Source organism: Microcaecilia unicolor, chromosome 8 (assembly GCF_901765095.1).
Source record: "Microcaecilia unicolor chromosome 8, aMicUni1.1, whole genome shotgun sequence".
Taxonomy (NCBI): domain Eukaryota; kingdom Metazoa; phylum Chordata; class Amphibia; order Gymnophiona; family Siphonopidae; genus Microcaecilia; species Microcaecilia unicolor.
The window spans coordinates 50,446,279-50,468,572 of record NC_044038.1 but is presented as its reverse complement, the minus strand read 5'-3'; the positions used below and the strand labels follow the sequence as shown (position 1 = coordinate 50,468,572).

Below are 22,294 nucleotides of genomic sequence, written 5' to 3'. Positions count from 1 at the left end.
GAAAAAATTTGTGATATACCTGGCCCACAGCTGCTGCATGGAAGTATTACTTCAGTTACTGTATGTCCAAGCATTTTCCCCACTAAAAATATAGAATTTAATGGAGCACCATAACATAACTCTGACACATCTGCACACACCTAGGTAACCACTTAAGACAGAGAGGTAACCCATTCTACATACAATCAGAAAGCTAGAGGTCAAGAATCTATTATGCCTGAAAGACAAGACACAGGTTGATGTGTCTGCACCAACTGATATAGATCCTGGTTCATCTGTGAAAATTTGAACAAACATTTTAATGCTTAGGACTGAGAGGAGGACTGTATTATCTAGTTATATTTGGGAAATAGAAGACCACAAAGCCGCAATAGCATTGATAGATGCTCAGATCATTGCAAAGCAGAGGGCAGGTATTGAATTAAGTAGGGGGACCTTCCATGCTCTTCTACTCAGGATGATGGAGAATCATCAAATCGGAAACCAAATATACAACCCAAGATAAGAAGATATATCTTAACAAATGCTGAAGCTTTTACAGCTAAGAACTGGGAGCAGATTAGGTAAGCCAATTGGACATCTGTCATCCTCTACTACATTAAAGTACCACAAGAAGTGAAATTGATAGACACTCAGTAAGTAGTTAAAGTGCTGTAGAGATCTCTTATGGTAGAAAAGGCTTCACTTGCTGGGGCTAATGAAGATTAAATCACCTTCTTTGAAATTCAGAGTCTTCTCATTCACTCTACAGCAGACATAAGTTGTGACACCTAAAAACATATTGATGTTATTTATTATAGAACCAAACTAGTGGCTTTATATTAAAACAGACTATGAATTTTCTCCCTTTGTAAGGCAAGGTTATAGGTGAAAGACTGCCCAGTACTCATTTGTAACTTGGTACATTCAAATTTATTACTCTGGTCACAGCTAATTAGTTGACTGCTGAGTGATACCTGATTTAGACAGCCTCTGCCCAGAATTTCCACAATAACTACATTTCAAAGTTAATTGTTAGAAATCAGACATTACAATTTGTACATCTCTGCTTAATTCCTCACGAGCATGATTTTGTGACTGAGTAGTTTATATGGGATAATTCTACTACCTAAGAAGTTGATGCCAGTTAGGAGGGTAACTCACTCTCTGAGGGCTCCACCCTTGGAGTATGAATTAAGAGGTTATTTCAGTTAAACTTAACATTTTAAGAGTAACCTAATACATACAACCAGTGTGAAAGCTACTTGTAAACACTGGCTAGTGCACAAGGAACCTCATGTTGGTGACACATGATCACAGCTTTACAGAATATCTGAATGCATTTTCTGTCGGCATTTTACCATTTTAGTTGGTCACTGGGCAAGATTTTAGCATAAAGACGTGTGAAACAAGTGGTGTAAGGTAAGTCAATGAACAGTGTGTCTTAAGCAGTAAGGCCCACCAGCAGCACTAGTCACAAGGCAACTATGAATTTTGCCTATAAGTGCTTTAAAAGTTCTACCATATGGAGACCTGGGTTTGATTTTCAGGTCAGGTCTTCTGCTTCAGGGATGGGGCCGGAATAGTGTGGACCAGCAGTGGGGGTGGGGAACTTTAACTAGGAATGAGTTATCCTCTGCAATGAAATGTCATTCATCAATAATAGTGCAGACTCACACTATGTGCGAAGAGAGTGCATACCCTTTCCCAATAGTGTGCGTGATAGTTCACACATGCGTGTACATTGGGAAAACAGTGTGCTTTCATTAAGAAGAGTGCACCCTTTTACACATAGTCCCCCAGATCCTATATATGGCACTCATAATTGTGTACACAAATTTAACTGAATAACGAGTCAATTAGTGCCAATCATTGGACACTAACAATTATTGCCATTAATTGGTAACAATTTTGATTTACATGCACATCTTGCTAAGCGCTATTCTATAAAGATGCGTGCATAAATCTTTAGCACACAACTGAAAAGGGGCGTGGCCATAGGAAGAGCATGGGTGGGTCAGGGGTGTTCACTAAAGATGTGCACAGTATTATAGAATTAGGGGGATTCATGCCTAATTTACACCCGAGGATTTATATCAGCTTTCAGCTGGTGTAAATCCTCGGACCCAAAATTGGGTCCAACTCAGAGCATCATTTATAGAACAGCATTCGGCATTCATTTTTTTCAGCACCCAAATTTGGGCATCATTTACAGAATCTAGCCAAGTGTGCGATCTTTAGGAACAGTGCACACTCTAAGAAAAGTACACCCTCTTTACACATAGTTTGCACTCTAAGAATAAATGCACCCTCTTTACGCATAGTTTGCACACTTTAAGAAGAGTGAATCCTCTAAATTTTATATATGGCGCCTAAAAAATCTGCATACAAAAAAAATGTTCAGTGCTATTCTATAAACTGCGCTTAATGTTAGATGCAGTTTATAGAATAGCTCTTACTGCAGAAACCGTGGTGACTACATTTATGCACGGCATAAATGCTCATGCCTAAATTAGGCACAGATCCCACCTTATTCTATAATTGTGCGCATAACAGAAAGGAATACCCCCAATCTGTCCTGGAACCTCCCATTTTTGTGCCCCCTTTTTTGACTCATGCCTAAATTTACACGCATACATTTTAATTCTAATTAGTGCCAAAATCTCTTGTTAAAAAGCCAATTATCGGTGCTAATTAGCTCAATATTCAATTAAATTGCACACACAAATTGGGTATGCGCCCAAAGTTGCACACGTAATTTTTAGCAATTTTTAAAGAATTCAGGGGATAGTGTGAACTCTTCTACAAAGAGCACACACTCTTGATGGCATTTGTTGCAGAGGGGGAAAAAAACACCTGGAAAAAAATGACAAGAACATTTTTTGGCTTTTCATCCCTTCTATAAATCTAGAGGAAAAACCCTGGGAATTGTAATAGAAGCTTCATGGTGCCATAGCTTAAGAGAAGCTGGTTCTGATTGCGCTACAAGCCCGAAACAGAAAAAGGAACCTGCCTAACAAACAAAAAGAATATGATGCAGGGGACAGTGCCCCAGACAGCCTTCAACTAAGCAGCTCAAGTGCCCTACACCGCAAAGAAAGCAAGTTACCCAGTTCCAGGCTGAAGACCTTTTGGCCAGTCCTGATTTTGAGCTTACATCCCAAAGAAGTGTGGGACTTGTAGTGCCTAATCCTGCATATTGAAAAAAGTGCTGGAAGTCCCATAATGCCTTAGGATGGGGTGGTCAGAATCCTGGACTGTCCCAAAATCTCCAGCCTAGAACTGGGTAACTTGGTATCTCTGCCACTGTGCACACAAACAAAACACAGCTGGAGGTGTATTATACAATCCAGCAGACTCAATAGCCTTTGTGCTTCTTAATGCAGGATACCGTAAAGGGCCCTCAAGAATGATGGGAAAAAAATCATTTATGTGCATACAATTACCCTCCATACTTCATCTCCAGTAATAGCCCTCTTCTGTAAAGCGGAAAGTGCATGTGCTCTTACACAGTGCACATAACTTTTACTGGCATAGAGGCCAGGCAATGTCCCAAAGCCCATTTTATGCACATACATAAAGCCTTACCTATGTGTTACACAGTGAAAATTGATGCCTTTACAGGTTCCATGAGAAGATCATTTTACTTGTTTGGGTTTTTTTTACCAAATAAGTGTGTGTAGTGGCAACTCTGGGTGAGATACTGAGTTAGAACCTAAAGTATTTAAATCACTCATTAAATCTCCCACCAAAAAGGCAGCAGCACAATTATGATTTCTGGAGTGTACCACAAAGCAACCACCACATAAGACAGCAAATTAGAAAGAGGTTCTTGATACACCTTAAGAAACACAAGCAGACTGGAAGGGCCAATTAGCCTGAATCTCCTGTCATCCTCTGTGTTCTTATATGTGCTATTGTTAGAATATGTTACTTGAATTACTGAACATAACCTCTCAGAAAAGATAACAAATCATGTTAAGGTGGGGTTACTGTGCACAATAGCAGGGTAATATGGCAAAGAAGTAATGGACAGATGAAAGGGTGTCAGGGAGCATCAGCTCTTGAAAGCGGTTAAAATAAGTTAGTCTAAATTAAAAGATATTACATTACATTATATATATATATATATATATATATATATATATATATATATATATATATATATATATATATATATATATATATATATATATATATATAGAATTTTATATATGTTTAGCCTTTACTCCTCACAAACCTGCAAGCCAAGTAGGACATAAGCATCCTTCTTTGCAGAAAGTCGCTGCTTCTCAAACTGTTTGCAAAACCCAAGTATGATACAAGAATCTTTATGTAAGGGGAGAGCGAGAACAGAAAGAATGGGGGGAAACAGAACAAAAAATGGGTAGCGAGACACAAATCCAAAACTTAAAAATGTAAAGAGACCGAATAGAGGGGTAAGGATTAGGAAAGAAAATATGCTAAGAAAAATAGGAGAGTGCTAGGTTTGTGAAGGGATGCTGCTCTCGTGTTACTGCACTGCAGGTCGACAGGGGATAAGGATGTTCCAGCCCGAGCAAGAATAGGGTGGGACTGGAGCTGGGACGATTAGTTCTGAAGTTGATGGAGTGGTATGAGAATGAGAGGGAAGGGAAACAGGCTAGAGTCAGAAACTTACCAGTAAGAAGCTCCAGGATCCGTTTCCCTGTTCGATTCTAGCTTCTTTCTTTGTACCCTCCGAAAATAATCCCCGCGATTCCCCCACACCCAGAATGAAACAACCGGCAGATGTCTGCAAAGTTTTGCAAATAAAATACCACGCGATTTCTAGTGTCGTTCCTACTCCTTCTCAGCTCTCTTGCTCCACGTCTCTGCGTTCAGATAACGGGAGAAGAACTCCGAGAAATAAGGCTCCAATCTGTTCAGTTCTTTCCTGAACTGCCACTTTCTCTTTAAAGAGAATATATAAATATATAATTTGGCTGCTCCTTTTCGTCACCCCAGCAAAGTTTGCTTCTGCCACTTGTCTCCTCCACGGACTCTCTTCCTCCTGTGACTGAGGAGCTGGCTGGGCAGCTGGGGATGAGAGAAACGAGACAAGCAGCCACTTGCAGCACACAGGGCTCCTCTCCTCGGTGCACGCACGCCTCTTTCTTCCTGCTATGTGCTAGTCAGAGATCCTTACTGACCTCTAGAGGAAAGCCGGCTCTACTCTCCACTCCCCTTCCTGCTCTTTTTGAAGCTAACCTGGTGGGGGGGGGGGGGGGTACTCCATTTTAATTCTGCCCCTCAGCATCTAAATCTGGAAGTATTTAATTTAAACATTTGTAGCCATCTTTACCAAAATCTAAAAATTGTTTTGGAGGTTATCATCACTGTGCCAAGTTTTAAAGGTCTGACGGCTTAACCATTAGGTATGCTCAGGCCTAGTAGAGCAGCTTCTGAGGGGCCAGATATCACAGCAGGGTCCAAAGAAAAACAATAGATCCTGACAAACATCAGCACATTTTTCTTTTTACCTGTAGGAAGGACGGAAGGTAGTTCTATAAAGGAGTACCAATTGGGATCCTATTATAGAAAGGACAATTGTACCTTCTTTCCTTTATAGAACAGTAGTGTATATACACAGGGCCGCAGAAAGACACAGCCAGGCCCGGGGCAGGACCCCCCCCCCAACCTGGGCTGCCGCCATGCTGCTGCACCATGACCCCCCCCTAAACACACTTGGGCCACCCCCCATACTCAGGCTGCCAGCCCTGTCCCCACCCCCTTACCTTCCTTTGTCTGCTCCTCTCTCGGTCTATCGTCTCCTGATTCTGTATGCCGGGACCTGGGTTATTGCGTTAACGCAAACATCTGGGTCCTGGCACACAGGAGCAGGAGAGAGACAGAACTGGAAGCAGGCAAGCAAGAAGAAGCTTCTGCTCCCTCAAAACCAGGGCCACAGAGAGACTGAGCAGGATGGGGGCAAGACCGCCCCCGGGGCCCCACCACCGCTGCCCCTCCAATCGCCACCAGGCCGCCTGGCACCGCAGTTCCCAGTCTCACCCGCCCGCCCTTAGCTCCGTCGACCATCCGCCACCAGGCCCCCTGCATTCAAATTGGCAGCGCCGCGGTCTCACCTCCCTGTGAAAGCGGCAGATCACCTCCCTTTGGGCCTTCCCTCCCTGTGTCCCGCCCTCACGGAAACAGGAAGTTACATCAGACGAGGGCGGGACACAGGGAAGTAAGGCCCGAAGGGAGGCGATCTGCTGCTTTCACAGGGAGGTGTGGCCGTGGCGCTGCTGATTTGAATGCAGGGGGCCCGGTGGCGGACGGTCGACGGAACCGAGGGCGGGTGGGTGAGACCAGGGACTGCGGTGCCGGGCCCCCCTTGGAGGCCCGCCCGGGGAATTTTATCCCTTCTCAGCAGCCCTGTGTACGCATGTATGTGCTTAGGTGCATCCACTTATGCCAGCCATAGAGCTGGTATTTGGGAGAGACACAAATATTCTAGTTACGTGTGTGTGTGCCACCCACAGTCCACTCAAGTGAATGCCTGCTTGCAAAGTAACCCTCAGCTGTAAAATGGTCATTTAGCAAGAATGTGTCCAAGGGCATAACCAGACCTCGACAGGAGGGAGGGCCAGAGCCCAAGGTGGGGGGCACACTTTGGCCTGCCTCCCCACCACCACCCTCCTGCCACTATTTCTCCCCCCTCCCCATGGCCGCTACTGGCCCCCACCGCCGCTCCCCCCCAACCGCCATGCTCAGTTTCATTAAAACGAGCATGCACAGCGACTGAAAACAGGACAGGGCACCAGGCAATGTGAGGTCAGGCAATGTGGGGACCCCTGCCAGCCAAAATGGGGACCCCAGAGCCAATTTGGGGGGGGGGCAGGCCCCCATGGACCCCCCTGTAGCTACGCCACTGATGTGTCCACATATATGCATTACTGACTAGAATAGTATGCTGACTAGTATTTACATGTATACTTGCTGCCTAAATCTAGATGGGTCTTTATAGAATTACCCCATTATGTGCATTAATACATGTTAACTATTAACGCATGTTAATCAATAAAGCCCTTACTTTGATCATACCATGAGACAAACTCTAGGGCTTCAATGCAATAATTCTTCATCAGTAGAATGCAAGATTGAAAAACATACCACAGCAGTAGAAAGATCCACAGGAAGCAGAGGCAGAGGCCCAGACAATGTTTGATCCACATAGCATCAACAACTAGGAGTCAGGTCTGAAGGTTAATTTGTTTGGCCCACCCCAATCAAAAAAAAAGGTGTTCCATTGCCCCTAAAATAATCCAATGTGATGTAAACAGTTCTATAATTACACCTTCTGTATTGTAATGTACAACACAGGCATGTGGCAATGGGAAACATATGACTCACTTTGGTTTTAAAACATGTAAGCAGGATTAGTTGGCACCATGTTCCTGCTTAATTAGCATTTCCCACTGAGGTGAGCAACAGGCAAGTCCTCAGAAATAAATGACCATTGTGAGAGATGTGACCTCCTTCAGAGATTCTCAATATTTTTGTTTCTAAGGCTCCCCTTCCCATTGTAAAACCTCCTTGATGTCTTTGTACCACAAGCTGAATACCTGTTCTGTATATACATTAGTGAAACTATAACTAGAGAACACCTTTCCTACTTGACAGCATTAACTGTCTTATTATTTATTCTTAACAGACAGAAAATAGAAAGACTTGATTGGAAATAATAATTGATTGCATGTAATATTCAGTAAACCATAGTAACCCCCCTCAATAAACAAAGACACACGAGAAAGATAAAAAGAGCTACATTCAAGCACTTCAAGTGCTCAACATAAGAAAATGGAGAGGAGACAAACATTATAATTAGGCTCTATTTTAAGTGTTTATTTTCAACAGTTTTTATTGATGACAACTCCAAAAGTACAAATCCACCTGAACATAGCAGTCTCAAAACAGTTGTACAGAACTCAGTGAAACAGCACTTCAAACATGCAACATTACGTACAGCCATCAAATTTTGTAATATAACACTTATCCCTCCCTCCCCCAACCCTATTCTGTATTTAACATTTATGTATTAACTATTGTTATGAATGAAGACGCATTACTAGCAATTCTTTGTTATACAATAGAAGTCTGATAACAGATAATTCTATCTTAACCCATAAACTTCCATATTAAACTCCAATAATTGTGTCTCGTGTTTTGCTCTGTGTATTATTACCTCATTTAAGTCCCAACAATGTTTACAGACGAGACTTCTGAATATTTTTCTACAAACGAAACTTTTCCAAGCTATTATTGCATGTAACCCTTCAATTTACATAGAATCTTACCTTTTCCAAAACTATATCCCCTTCCTCCCTCCCCTCTATCCTCTTAAACCAACTTTTAACTTCATGGCGTCCCTTTACCTCTCCCCTCAGTATAATTATCAGAGTGTAGGTTAACGTGTCCGGATTCCCCTGGCACTTTCCCCCATTTTCTGAGGCAGACTTCTCTAACTATGCATACTCCACTAACCCCTCCCGTTCCTAACATTTTTTGGCCTCTCTCTCCTTCCGTCTCATGGCTCGGTCAGATTATTGAGCACTGCACTTCGTGCTTTATGAGAAATATTTTGCAAATATCTGTTCCAAATGGAAATGAATGCTTTTCTTTTCTTTGGAGTGCCTCGTGCTGCTCTAGCCTCCCATAACATCAACTCATGAAATGTATTCCTCCAAAGCCAGATAGTGGGTGGTTCCTCTTGCATCCAATGTCTCAATATGCATTTTTTCCCCACTGCGTATGCCTTACCCAGTAGGAGATCCGTGCTCTTATCTGAAAGTTCGTAGGCTCCCCTTTTATTTAGTACCACCCCTCTCCAAGAGGGAATTAACCTGTACCCTACGAGAGTCTCCAAATAATTATGGAGCCTTTTCCAAAAGATTTTCACTTTGACACAACTCCAAAATGCATGCAAAAATGTGTTTCTCCCTCGTCTGCATTTTACACACTGAGCCTCCAGTGCCCAACCGGCTCTTGCTGCTTGTGTTTGTGCTATGTATCCCCTGTGTATTATCCTGTATTGACTCTCCTGCAGCTCCGCCCCACCCACTTGTTTGGGGATATCTTTTATCAATTTTGCAAAATTTACCCCTTTCAATTCATACCTCAAATCTTTGCTCCATGCCTCTGTTAATGCTCTATAGTTTCGGGGCTGGCAGAGCAACAGCAGAGCCCAATGCAAACTGGATATAGACACCTGGCCATGTGCGTCCCCTTTTAAGAAGTCTCGCAGTTTTTGTCCCAATTTTGAACCCAACGCCTCTTGGTCTAAGCTATGCCAGTAATGATGTAATTGTCTATGTGTAAAGTAATCTGTGTTGGTTAAAGACAGCCTCTGCTGCAGGTCTGGAAATGTGTATAATCTTCCCTCTTCATTTGCTATATGTTCAATTAGGGTGATTCCCATGTCTGACCATCTCTTGAATATCCGAGCTTCCAATCCAGGTAGAAAACCTCCATTTCCCCGGAGTGGAAGCTGATCGCTAACGTTTGGGTGTTGATTCCAAGCTATCATAAGAAAGCGCCAAATCTGTCTTAAGGGTTGTAATAATATACTTTTCTTACACATTGGTGGTAGCTCTTTGGTTTGGGCCTGTAACAAAAAATTTATGTGCCAAGGTGTATATAATGCTTGTTCCCATCTTAGCAGGGTAAATTGTTCCGTGTCCAATATCCAGTCCCGAAGATGTCGCAGGAGACATGCTTGGTTATACCGTCAGATATTGGGTAATCCCAATCCTCCCTGTTCCCATTTATCATATAGGTATTCTATACGCATCTTAGATTTTTTTCCCCCCCAGAGAAACTTCCTTCATATCCTATTCAATTTTCGTATATCTTTCCGTAATAAGTGTAGTGGCATGACTTGTAGGATATATAGAGGCATATTTTCAAAGCACTTTGGGAGGCTAAGTTCCATAGGTTTCTATGGAACTTTGGGAGGCTAAGTGCTTTGAAAATGAGCCTCATAGCCATCTTGGGAATATAATCATTTTAAATAGGTTTATTCTACCCATCAGTGATAAAGGCAGATGATTCCACTGCTCTAAAGAGCGGCCTGTATCCTGTAACAACTTCTCTACATTCAGATGGTATAATTTCGAAATATCCATGGATAGTCTCACTCCTAAGTAACGAAAAGATTCTTCTGCCCATTTTAATGGAACCCTTTCTCGCCAATTCCCTTCTGGTAGCTCCTGTCCATTTAATGCTTCCGACTTCTCTAAATTTAGTCTGAAGCCAGAAAAATCTCCGTACTCTTCCATACATTCTAAAAGGGCCGGCAGTGAAGTGTTAGGGTGGGTTACATGAACTAGCAAATCATCAGCAAAAGCTGCAATTTTGAAGGTGTTAGCGCCAATTGTAACCCCTTGTATGTCTGGTGTCCGCAGGATATCTCTTATTAGGGGGTCTAATGTTAAGACGAACAGTAAAGGCGACAATGGGCACCCCTGCCTAGTGCCCCGACATATAGAGAAAGGGGTAGACATTATACCATTGGCCCATATCTGGGCTTGTGGTAAATAGTAAAGCGTCCTTATCGCCTCTTGGAAAAATCCACTTATCCCATAGGCTTCTAACGTACCAAATAGAAAATCCCAGACCACCCTGTCAAAAGCCTTCTCGGCATCAAAACTGACTAACACAGATGGTATGGTTTGATTTGACACTGCTTCTAATGTTGTAAGTATCTTTCGTACATTTTTCGTAGTATTTCTACCCTGAACAAAGCCAACTTGGGACTCCTCTATAATATCTGGCAATATCCTAGAGAGGCGGTTTGCTAGAACCTTAGCATAAAGCTTAGCTTCATAATTGAGCAATGAGATCGGTCTATATGCCTCTGGTTTCATTGCATCTCTCCCTGGCTTTGGTAATACTATGATCTGCGCCAGACGGAGTGATGCGGGCATTTGTTGCTCCTTCACTATAGCATTAAACATATCTGTCAAAGATGGTACCATCTCCTCTCTCAACATTTTATAAAATTCCTCTCTGTAGCCGTCAGGGCCCGGGGCCTTTCCCAAGGGACTCTGCTGTATTGCCCAGGACACCTCTCCTTCCGTAATGGGGGCATTTAACATATCCAAGCTCCTCTGGTCTATGCGCATTACCTCTTGGCTACTGAAATACAGCTTGCTGTCTAGCGGGGGAGGATCTGGGACTGAATATAGGTGTTTATAAAACCCTAACAGTACTTTATTTATTTGGGCATCCTCGTTCACTAACGTGCCATTCGAGGAATATAAAGCAGCTATTTTAGAAGGGCCTTGTCTTGGTTTTGCCAGTCGTGCTAACATCCTGCTATTTTTGTTGGCATATTTATATAGCTGATATCTATAATATACATACTTTTTCTGGGCCTGTGCTGAATCTTTTCGTTTAAAGTCTGTTGTAGTTCTAGGAGTTGAGCTTTTAACGGTATGGTATGCCTTTGGCCATATGCTCTCCTTAACCTTGTTACCTCTTTTTCTAGCCTCTGCATCTCCTTGTCCCTTGTCCTTTTTTGATGGCTCGTCTATGCTATTGTCTCCCCCCGTAGTACAGCTTTAGCCGCTTCCCAGAACAATATTGGGGTGGACCTATGTTCCTGATTGGTTTCTTGGAACTGCTTGTATTTTTGTAGTATATATTCCAGGAATGTTTTGTCCCTGTATAATCTAGTTGGAAATTTCCATTGGAAGTGACTTGGGTCTATGCTCAAGGGCCCCAAAGTGATGGCTACCATCGCGTGATCTGAAATTTTTATGGGACCTATTTCAGACTCTTGAATCCTTGTAAACAGATCTCGAGATATGAAGATGTAGTCAATGCGGGACTTGGTGTCATACGCCCAAGATAAATGAGTGTAGTCTCGTTCCAATGGGTGCATAGTCTGCCACACATCCACCATGTCCAGCACCTCACTAAGTGTTCTGATTCCCCATGAATCCGCCCCTGTCCCCTTCTTCTCTCCATGCGACCTATCTATACTAGGGTCATCCACTGCATTAAAATCACCTCCTACCAATAGCAGGAGCCCGTCAAACCCCGTCAGATGTCGTAGAAGCTTCTTATAGAAAGCCTTGTTATATGTATTAGGGGCATACAGATTACACAGAACTACTGGTTGACGCTCTGTTGTTAAATGTGCTATCACAAATCTTCCCTCTGTATCTGTTATAACTTTATGAGTCAGAACACGGATCCCCTTCCTGATCAATATTATGACTCCTGCTTTTTTGGCCTGCGCCGGGGATTCATAGTAGGATCCCACCCACCACCTATGGAGTTTCTCATGTTCCTTAGCATTCAAGTGTGTTTCCTGCAATAAGGCTATAGAAACATTTTGTTTATGGCGTGCTTGTAATATCTTCTGCCGTTTAATCGGTGAGGAGATACCACCCACATTCCACGTCACTATTTTAAGTGCCATTACGTGATATCCTCTTTTTGAGGGTAAACTGAATTATTTCCAGCTCTTAATGGGCGAAGGAGGCATCCCAGCCTGTACCCCCCTCGCTTATCTTTACCTATCACTCTGTATTTTAATTCTCCAATTACTAGTTTTAGGCTACTGCCTATATGTTGTTCTTCCTGTTGTACCATGAAGTTCCAGTTACTTAATTTAAGCCCCCTTCTTCCCATCCCTGCCCCACCCTTCCCCTGACTTACCCCCTTTCCCTTACTCCTAAGTGCATCTATGGTGCTCGACCTCCGTGTCAGCGATCAAGGATCCCCGCTGACAATTAATTCTCATCTTTATGTTACTTGTCCCCTTTTTGTTATACAATATTTCCTATGTAACATTTACAACATTACCCCTCTCTCACAGCCTTACTAAATTACCAACACAGGTTTACACTGTGTCTTCTGTCCCTCTCTTGTCTTCACTCGCCTCCGGCTGAGACTATTTATTTTTGGAGGGGCTTGGTCTGTCACTTTCCAATTGATCAACCAATGCTTGTGCCGCTTCCACTGTGTCACAAAATTTCACTCCGCCATTGTGCTGGATTCGCAGTTTTGCCAGATATAATAGGCTGAAACGTATTTGTAATTTGTGCAGGCGTCCACATACCTGCGAATATTGCTTTCGTTGTAAAGAGACTTTAGTAGAATAGTCTTGAAAGCACAGTATCTTATGTCCCTCTATCTCCAGATTTTCTCCTTTCCTGAGAGCTGTTAATATGTCCATCTTGTGTTGATAATGGAGCAGTTTCAGTATGATCACTCTAGGTCTATCTAGCCGATGTGCCCGTTCAATCTTGAGCGGCCCTGCCGTGCTTTGGTTGTTGAAAATCTTCTCCAGCCAAGTTTCCAGAAATTCCCTGAGCTCTCCATCTTTTATTGATTCAGGTATTCCTACCAGTCTTAAGTTGTTTCTTCTAGAGCGGTTCTCTAGATCATCTACTTTTTCTTCCAGTACCGCTACTGTTTTTTGGAGATGCTGTATGGTCCTTGATGATTCCTGCGTCGTTGTTTCTACTTCCCCCAACCGTTGCTGGACCTCTTGAAAATCTTTCGTGAAGGTCGTAAACCACTGATCCATTCCATCCAGCTTGTCTAATATCTGTTGAAGTTGTTGGCTCATTGTTTCCTCTACTGCCATTTTGACCTCTATTACTATTTCCGAGGCCCAAACCGAGCTCACTGAGGGAGATGCGGGGGAGCTTTTCTCCGCCATCTTTGTGCCTCCCCCCCCCCCCTGGATTTTTCCGGCTCTTTTTTTGAGCTGCGGGTAGCCATACACAGAGATGGGCTATGTTCTGTCTCCAGAGGTCTTTTGGATCTCCGTTCCTGTTTCCCGTGTGTTTTAGTCTATTTTGCTCTAAACGGTCGTCCGTATCTTTTATAATTTAATGTCTTAAAGTAGGGAGAGCTTTGCTGTCCTTCTTGTATTGCGCTGGGGTCAAGAGCAGTTTTTTTTCCCCCGGAAACTTCTTTTTTCTCTTAATGTTACTGGCTTCTGGCGTCTTTACATTAAGCACTATTGTGTACTGTTAATATCTTTTGCCACTTTGCAACCGCTTACCCGATACTGAGTCTGTTGGCTGTCTGTGGGGAGCTTGCGCTGCTTTTTGCCTTCTTCCTGTTGCCTGCAGCGACTCCAGCTCCCTTGCCCCTTCTTCACGCGGCTGCCTGTGTAGTGACTTATTGCTAAGTCGCTCCTGCGCTTGTTATAATTCCTTTTGCAGGTCTCAGTTAATTCCGCTGTTCTTTCACCCTCCAGACCGTGTGCGGGCTCCGGCCTTCCTACTTCTCCGGCCCGTGGTAGCACGCTGTGACGCGGGGGAAGGGCGGTTCTCTGCTTCGGCTCTCCGCGCCCTCAGCTTCGCTGCTCTCCCTTGTCCACTAAGCGGAATTGCTTCCAGCGCTTGCCTTGATCTTGTGGCACTGAGTTATGCTGTGTTTTGGGGCGGGAAAGGGGGATGAATCGAGGATCCCCAATTGCGACTTTGCGGAGTTCAGCTCGTGGCGGCCATCTTGGCCAGCAGCTCCCCTATTTTCAGTGTTTATTATTTAGCTAATTAGGGGATTTCAGAGGATATTAAAACATCTGTGTTTATTGGCATTTTCACCCCATAGGCACTATTGCTGGGTACCATTTTCAGTGGAATCAAATATTCCCTTTTTTTTTTTGCTCCAAAAACACCCAAAGCTGAGTGGAAGATTCAAGACAAGTCGGGGGGGGGGGGGACACACGAACACAGTACTAGGGGAAGTGGTGTTTATTACAGGAGCAAGGCCAAAGCAGGAAGTAGAATATTTAAAAGATATGATTGCAGTGATGCCCCCGCCACCCCCTATAAGCTACTTACCTTTCCACACACTTTTCTAATTTGGCAAGCTCATAAAACATAAAACAAAGTCCTTGAAACTTCATATACTTCATAGGAATTTTGAGAAAGAATTCAGCCCCTGGCTGGACAACCTTAGAGCACAAGACAGAAAATAATGCCTTTTTTTTTTTTTGCACAATTCTAAACACATCAGGAACAACCTGCATTCTACACTTCAGAAAAAAAGAAGTTCCTTATTCCTAAAACAGGATTCAGGATGCAACATAAACAGTTACCATGGATAACCCCTTCTCTTCAGACTGCTCAAACACTGCCATTAAATTAATCTCACCCGTGAAATCAAACCACTGAAGGGACCAACCATCCTATTACTACTACTACTACTACTATTTAACATTTCTAAAGCGCTACTAGGGTTACGCAGCGCTGTACAGTTAACAAAGAAGGACAGTCCCTGCTCAAAGGAGCTTACAATCTAATGGACATGTGAAGTCAGCTTACAATCTAATGGACAGACAAATTGGGGCAGTCTAGATTCCTGGGTAGAGGTGAAATGGTTAGGTGCCGAAGGTGACATTGACGAGATGGGCTTTGAGCAAGGATTTGAAGATGGGCAGGGAGGGGGCTTCGCGTATGGGCTGAGGAAGATTATTCCAAGCATAGGGAGAGGCAAGGCAGAAAGGGCGGAGCCTGGAGTTGGCGATGGTGGAGAAGGGAACAGAGAGGAGGGATTTGTCCTGTGAGCGGAAGTTTCGGGTAGGAGCATACGGGGAGATAAGGGTAGAGAGGTAGTGAGGGGCAGCAGAGAGTGCATTTGTAGGTTAGTAGGAGAAGCTTGACCTGTATGCGGTACCTGATTGGAAGCCAGTGAAGTGACTTGAGGAGAGGGGTGATATGAGTATATCGGTCTAGGCGGAAGATAAGACGCGCAGCAGAGTTCTGAACGGATTGAAGGGGGGATAGATGGCTAAGTGGGAGGCCAGTGAGGAGTAGGTTGCAGTGTCACTGTATGACAGCAAATACAAAACAGCCACCACTGGAGGAAAACTTCAAAATGTCCTTAAAATATTTCTAAAACTATCTGTAGGAGAAACAAAACTCAAACTAGGAAAATTAATTTAATGTTAGTGTGTAAAGAAAAGGGATTTAATATATTGCTTTTCTATGGTTGAACTCAAAGCAGTTTACATATTATATGCAGTACTTATTTTGTACCAAGGGCAATAGAGGGTTAGGTGACTTGGCTAGAGTCACATGGATTTGCAGTGGGAATTGAAACTAGTTCCTCCTGTTCTTGGGCCACTATACTAACCATTAGGCTACCCCTCTACTCCAAATTTGCTAACAGTTATTTTAGTATACAGTGAAATGAAATGAACCAATATAAATTCACACCCTTAGATGACAATTTCTTGTGGCATATTTCTTCAAATAGAAAAGAACCCTAGAGAGATAGTCTTTTTATTTTTTCAGTATTTATCTAATGCCTTTCCAATCACTGGTAATTCAAGGCAAATTGCATTCAAGTACAGTGGGTATTTTCCTGTCTCCAGAGATTTTACAATCTTTGGAGCCCTTTTTCAAAAGGGTGTTAAGCCCTAACACATGGTTAGCACACAAGAAAAGGCTTACTGCAAAATTTGTTAAAGGGTAGTTAGTGGGGCTTCCCCAGGGGTCTGTGCTGGGACCGCTGCTTTTTAACATATTTATAAATGACCTAGAGATGAAAGTAACTAGTAAGGTAATTAAATTTGCTGACGACACAGAGTTATTCAAAGTTGTTAAATCGCAAGAGGACTGTGAAAAATTAGAAGAGGACCTTACAAGACTGGGCGTCTAAATGGCAGATGACGTTTAATGTGAGCAAGTGCAAAGTGATGCATGTGGGAAAGAGGAACCCGAATTATAGCTACGTAATGCAAGGTTCCACCGACCAAGAAAGGGATCTAGGTGTCATCCTTGATGATACAATCTAAACTTCTGCTTAGTGTGCTGAGGCAGCTAAGAAAGCAAATAGAAAGTTAGGTATTAGGAAAGGAATAGAAAACAAAAATGAGGGCATTATAATGCCTTTGTATCGCTCCATGGTGCAACCGCACCTCCAATATTGTGTTCAATTCTGGTCACGGCATCTCAAAAAAGATATAGTGGAATTAGAAAAGGTGCAGAGAAGGGTGATGCAAATGATAAAGAGGATGGGACGACTTCCCTATGAGGAAGGGCTACAGCGGTTAGGGTTCTTCAGCTTGGAGAAAAGACGGCTGACAGGAGATATGATAGAGGTCTATAAAATAATGAGTGGAGTGGAATGGGTAGACATGAAGCGTCTGTTTCCTCTTTCTAAAAACACTAGGACTAGGGGCATGCAATGAAGCTACAAAGTAGTACATTTAAAACAAAACAGATAAAAAAATTTTCACTCAACTTGTAATTAAACTTTGGAATTTGTTGCCAGAGAATGTGGTAAAGGCAGTTAGCTTAGCAGAGTTTAAACAAGGTTTGGTTGGCTTCCTAAAGGAAAAGTCCATAGACCATTATTAAAATGGTCTTGGGGAAAATCCACTGCTTATTTCTGGGATAAGTAGCATAAAATGTTTTGTACTTTTTTGGGATCTTGCCAGGTATTTGTGACCTGGATTGGCCACTGTTGGAAACAGGATGCTGGGCTTGATGGACCTTTGGTCTGTCCCAGTATGGCAATACTTATGTACTTATTATGTTTTACAGTAATTTTCCTGTTGTATGCTAAATATGCAGTAACTATTTTTTAAATATCTTTTTAGGAGGCATGTTACGAGTGGAGAGTGGGACTTCTTGTGTCATCCAGCTAATGTGTTATAATTAGCATGGGTTAATACAAGAGCGCTTACTGCCTCCTAAACAGGAGGTGATAAGCGCTTCCATGTTAATTTTTTTGCAGGTCTTGTGTGCTAATGGGAACAATAGCTTATGACTCGCAAAATAAAATTGCAAGAAAAAGTTCTAACAAGTGCTGCATTAAATCTGGGCTTTGCATGTGGGAAAGTCTCTCAGGGCCCCTGAGTTTGTACCTGAAGCAGTGGAAGATTAACCTCCCTGTTTACTAAGCCATGCTAGTGGCTGCTGTGCGCTAATGCCAACACAGCCCATTCACTTTGAATAGGCTGTGTCAGCATTGTTGTGCAGCAGTCACTATCGCAGCTTAGTAAACAGGCATTGCTACACAGCAGCCGCTAGTAGCAATGCCCTCCCGCGGGAGGTGGTGGAAATGAAAATGGTAACGGAATTCAAACATGCGTGGGATAAGCATAAAGGAATCCTGTGCCGAAGGAATGGATCCTCAGGAGCTTAGTCAGGATCGGGAGGCAGGGCTGGTGGTTGGGAGGCGGGGATAGTGCTGGACAGACTTGTACGGTCTGTGCCAGGGCCGGTGGTGGGCAGCGGGACTGGTGGTTGGGAGGCGGGGATAGTGCTGGACAGACTTGTACGGTCTGTGCCGGAGCTGGGGTTGGGAGGCGGGGCTGGTGGTTGGGAGGCGGGGATAGTGCTGGGCAGACTTATACGGTCTGTGCCCTGAAGAGCACAGGTACAAATCAAAGTAGGGTATACACAAAAAGCAGCAAATATGAGTTATCTTGTTGGGCAGACTGGATGGACCGTGCAGGTCTTTTTCTGCCGTCATCTACTATGTTACTATGTTACTAGTGTGGCTTAGTAAACGGGGTAAGTGAGTTGCCCAAGGCCACAAGGAATGTCAGTGGGATTTGAACACTGGTTTCTTTAGGTCACAGCCTACTGATCTGACTACTAGGCAACACCTCCACTCCAAGCCCCAGCAGTGGGAAGAAAGTACAGAGAGAGGTGTACAGAGCAGAATGTTAATAGTATCATGTCACCCCCCTGCTTCAAAAGAAACACTGGCTACCCATAGCCTATAGAATTCCCTTTAAGATCCTTACATTGATATGTCAAATCCACTCCTCTGGATTCCCATTGTTCTTGTCACATTTGACTCCCTACACACTGGGTAGAACCTTATGCTCAGTGAGCCAGGGTCTGTTAACTGTCCCTTCCTTCCGTATAATATGCCATGTGCATATCAGGAACTCACTGTTTAGTGTTGTGGGCCCCATCCTCTGGAATAATCTCGAAATTTAAAATCCAGGTAAAATCATATTTTTATGAAAAAATCTATGGATCCTGAACAATGATTAGCAGTTTTGGAAATCTGGTGATGCAATTCTCCACAGCATGCAAATTAGCCATGCCTTCCCTTTCTCTTTCTTTACTGTTTTCTGATTGATGAAATGTAATTTCCCCTCTTTTCTACCTACTTTTCAATGTTATTTTGCATTTGTTAATTGCTTAGCTGTGACTATGATAGGCAGTATATCAAAAATACATTGAACCTTGAACCTTAGTACCTTAGATGCAGCATGTGCCGAGCAACATAAAAATAAAGGGTCATTTCAAAGAAAAGTATGCTTTTGGAGCTAACATATATATTAATCTTGGCAATCAAGAATAAATAAGATTAACAGAAAGTCATCTTTAAGGGGATTGGCTAACAGTCATCTGGCAGTTCATATCAAGGAGTCAAAAGTCTCAGGTGAGGGGCTTGGAAACCAAATTCAGAGACTCCAAAAAAATACTGTCCTGTCTCACACCAGATTACTGGTTTACAAACTTATCACAATCCAGTGGAAGAAAAACATACCCCAACTCCCCAAACCTAGTCAAAATGGGCCTTACATTTTTGACAATTCACCTGTAGAGGGCAGATTCTGACTTTTCTAAGACGCTTGACAATGCATCATGATGGGCAAGTGGGCATTGAAGATCATCGCCCAAGGGTACCGGATACACTTCTCCAAATTCCCTCCAACAAAACCAGAACACAAGCCTTCCAGGACCCCCTACTACCATGTCAGGGTTCTTGCATCTGAACTAGAATCTCTCATAAAGGTCCATGATGCACTAGAACTGATACCACTCCCCGCCCCCATCCCCAAGCATGGCCATGGGTTCTACTCGCGATTCTTTCTTATCTCTAAGAAATTGGAAGGCCTTTGACCCATTCTAGATTCAAGACAACTGAACAAATTAGTTTGGAAGAATAAAAGTTCAAAATTAACTTCTTGGCCACCATTGTCCCACCGCTTACTTTAGTAAGCCGTCCAGACCCTTTTTAAACCCCGCTAAGCTAACCCGTCTTTATCGCATTCTCTGGCAACAAATTCCAGAGTTTAATTACATGTTAAGTGAAGAAAAAGTTTCTCCGATTCATATTAAATTTACTACTTTGTAGCTTCATTGCATGCCCCCTAGTCCTAGTATTTTTGGAAAGAGTAAACAAACGATTTACGTCTACCCGTTCCACTCCACTCATTAATTTATAGACCTCTATCATATCTCCCCTCAGCCGTTTCATCTCCAAGCTGAAGAGCCCTAGATGCTTCAGCCTTTCCTCATAGGGAAGTAGTCCCATCTCCTTTATAATTTTCGTTGTCTTTCTCTGTACCTTTTCTAATTCTACTATATCTTTTTTGAGAAGCGGTGACAAGAATTGAACAAAATACTTGAGGTGCCGTCGCACCATGGACTGATACAAGTGCGTTATAATGTCTTCACTTTTGTTTTCCATTCCTTTCCTAATAATATCTAACATTTTATTTGCTTTCTTAGCTGCCGCAGAACACTGAGCAGAGTATTTCAACGTATCATCAACAACAACGCCGAGATACCTTTCTTGGTTGGTGACTCCTAATGTGGAATCTTGCATTACCGTAGCTATAGTTCGGGTTCCTCTTTCCCACATGCATCACTTTGCACTTGCTCACATTAAACATCATCTGCATTTAGACGCCCACTCTCCCAGTCTCGTAAGGTCCTCTTGTAATTTTTCACAATCATCTCATGATTTAAAATCTTTGAATAACTGTGTCGTCAGCGGTGCTCGGTATCCCTGCCAGCAAAGGTAAAGGAGTTCAGAGATGCCAAGGATGGCCCATCTCAAAGCTGGAGATTTACCACCACTATGCTGGAGACTGAAGGCCAATGAGTGAGGTTTTCCTCAAGAGCCACAGCCATGTCTAAAATCAGTTCTGGCAGATGCATATTCCAAAAACTGAATATATTCTAATCAATAAATAGAAAATACAATTATTTTTTCTACCTTTGTTGTCTGGTCATTTTATTTTTCTTATTGTGTTGGTCCCAGTCTCTACTTTCCTCTTTCTTCTCTTAACTGTTTTGGCAAAGTCTCCTTTTACATTTGGCACTTCTTTTCTCTTCATGTCCACCATCCATCTTTTCTCCCGTCCAGCACCTCTTTCCCTCTCCGTGCCCTCTCTCTTCCTTATTCCCCCCAATTAATTTATTTCTTCCTATCCAGCACCTCTCTTCCTCATTGCTCTCCCCAGTGCAGTACCATTCTTCCTCCCTGCCCTTCCTGATGCAGCACCTCTGTCCCTCCTTGCTTCCACCCCTAATACAGCACCTCTGTCTGTCCCTCCCTACCCCTCCTGATACAGCACCTCTCTCCCTCCTTGCCCTCCCATGCATGTCTCCCTCGTGTTGTTGCCCACTGCCCCAATGCATCACTTCTCTCCTTCCTTGACCCCATCATGCAGCACCTCTTTCCCAACTTGCCACCCCATGCAGCACTTCTCTCCCTCCTTGCCCCCCCCCCATGCAGCACCAATTTCCCTTCCTGCCTCTCTTGATGCAGCACATCTGCCCCTCGCTCATTCCCTTCCCTCCCCCATGCAATACCTGACTGACTGTGGTCCCTTGTTGCCCCCCCCCCACCACTACAATGCAGTATCTGCCTGCCTCATTGCCCCCACCCGAACCAGAACCTCTCTGCTTTCTACCGCTTTGTCCTCTCCCTCCCCTCCACCCACAACCTTGCCTTTTCTGCTGTGATTAATTTTTTTAAGCAATGCTGGCACACGTCAGCAAGAGCAGACTGCTTCAACCAATCCCAGGGGCCTTCTTTCAGCATGTCCCAACCCTGAAATCAGAATATTCCTCTGAGAATTACAATGGGTTGCTTGTGGGGTAGATTAGAGTCTGGTTAAAGAATGTGTTGCTTAAATAGTAGGGTTTTGATCTTTTTGTTTTGCATGTGAATGTAACATTCATGCCTGTATGTGCCAGCTGGGCATTAGGTAGTATTCTACAAGCTTAGTGCACAATATCAAGGGGGATACATGAGGCCAGAGTATGGGAAAGGGAAATGGGACATGATATACTGCCTTTCTGAGGTTTTTGCAACTACATTCAAAGTGGTTTACATATATTCAGGTACTTATTTTGTACCTGGGGCAATGGAGGGTTAAGTGACTTGCCCAGGGTCACAAGGAGCTGCAGTGGGAATCGAACTCAGTTCCCCAGGATCAAAGTCTACTGCATTACCCACTAGGCTACTCCTCCACTCAGTTAAGCACTAAAGTGGAACATTTACTCCTGCCTTTTACATAGTGTAAGTGTAACACCTAAATGTTGACTTTCAAATGCTG

General features: G+C 43.3%; 1 protein-coding gene and 1 long non-coding RNA gene across 3 annotated transcripts in view; both read right to left on the bottom strand.

Moving 5' to 3' along the window:
- Positions 1-5,095, bottom strand: part of LOC115475950 (cytoplasmic phosphatidylinositol transfer protein 1-like) — a 255,158-nt gene extending 250,063 nt beyond the window's left edge. For both annotated transcript variants that reach the window (XM_030212032.1, XM_030212034.1), the window contains exon 1: positions 4,640-5,095. The gene's annotated coding sequence lies outside the window, so the exon portion shown is untranslated. The remainder of the gene's footprint in view (positions 1-4,639) is intronic.
- A 12,606-nt stretch (positions 5,096-17,701) lies between these two features.
- LOC115475617 lies at positions 17,702-20,967 on the bottom strand. The gene is made up of 3 exons (XR_003943071.1): positions 20,856-20,967; positions 18,785-18,787; positions 17,702-17,714 (listed from the first exon to the last, which is right to left on the bottom strand). It is a non-coding gene; the product is annotated as an uncharacterized LOC115475617 (long non-coding RNA).
- Between the last annotated feature and the right edge of the window lie 1,327 nt (positions 20,968-22,294).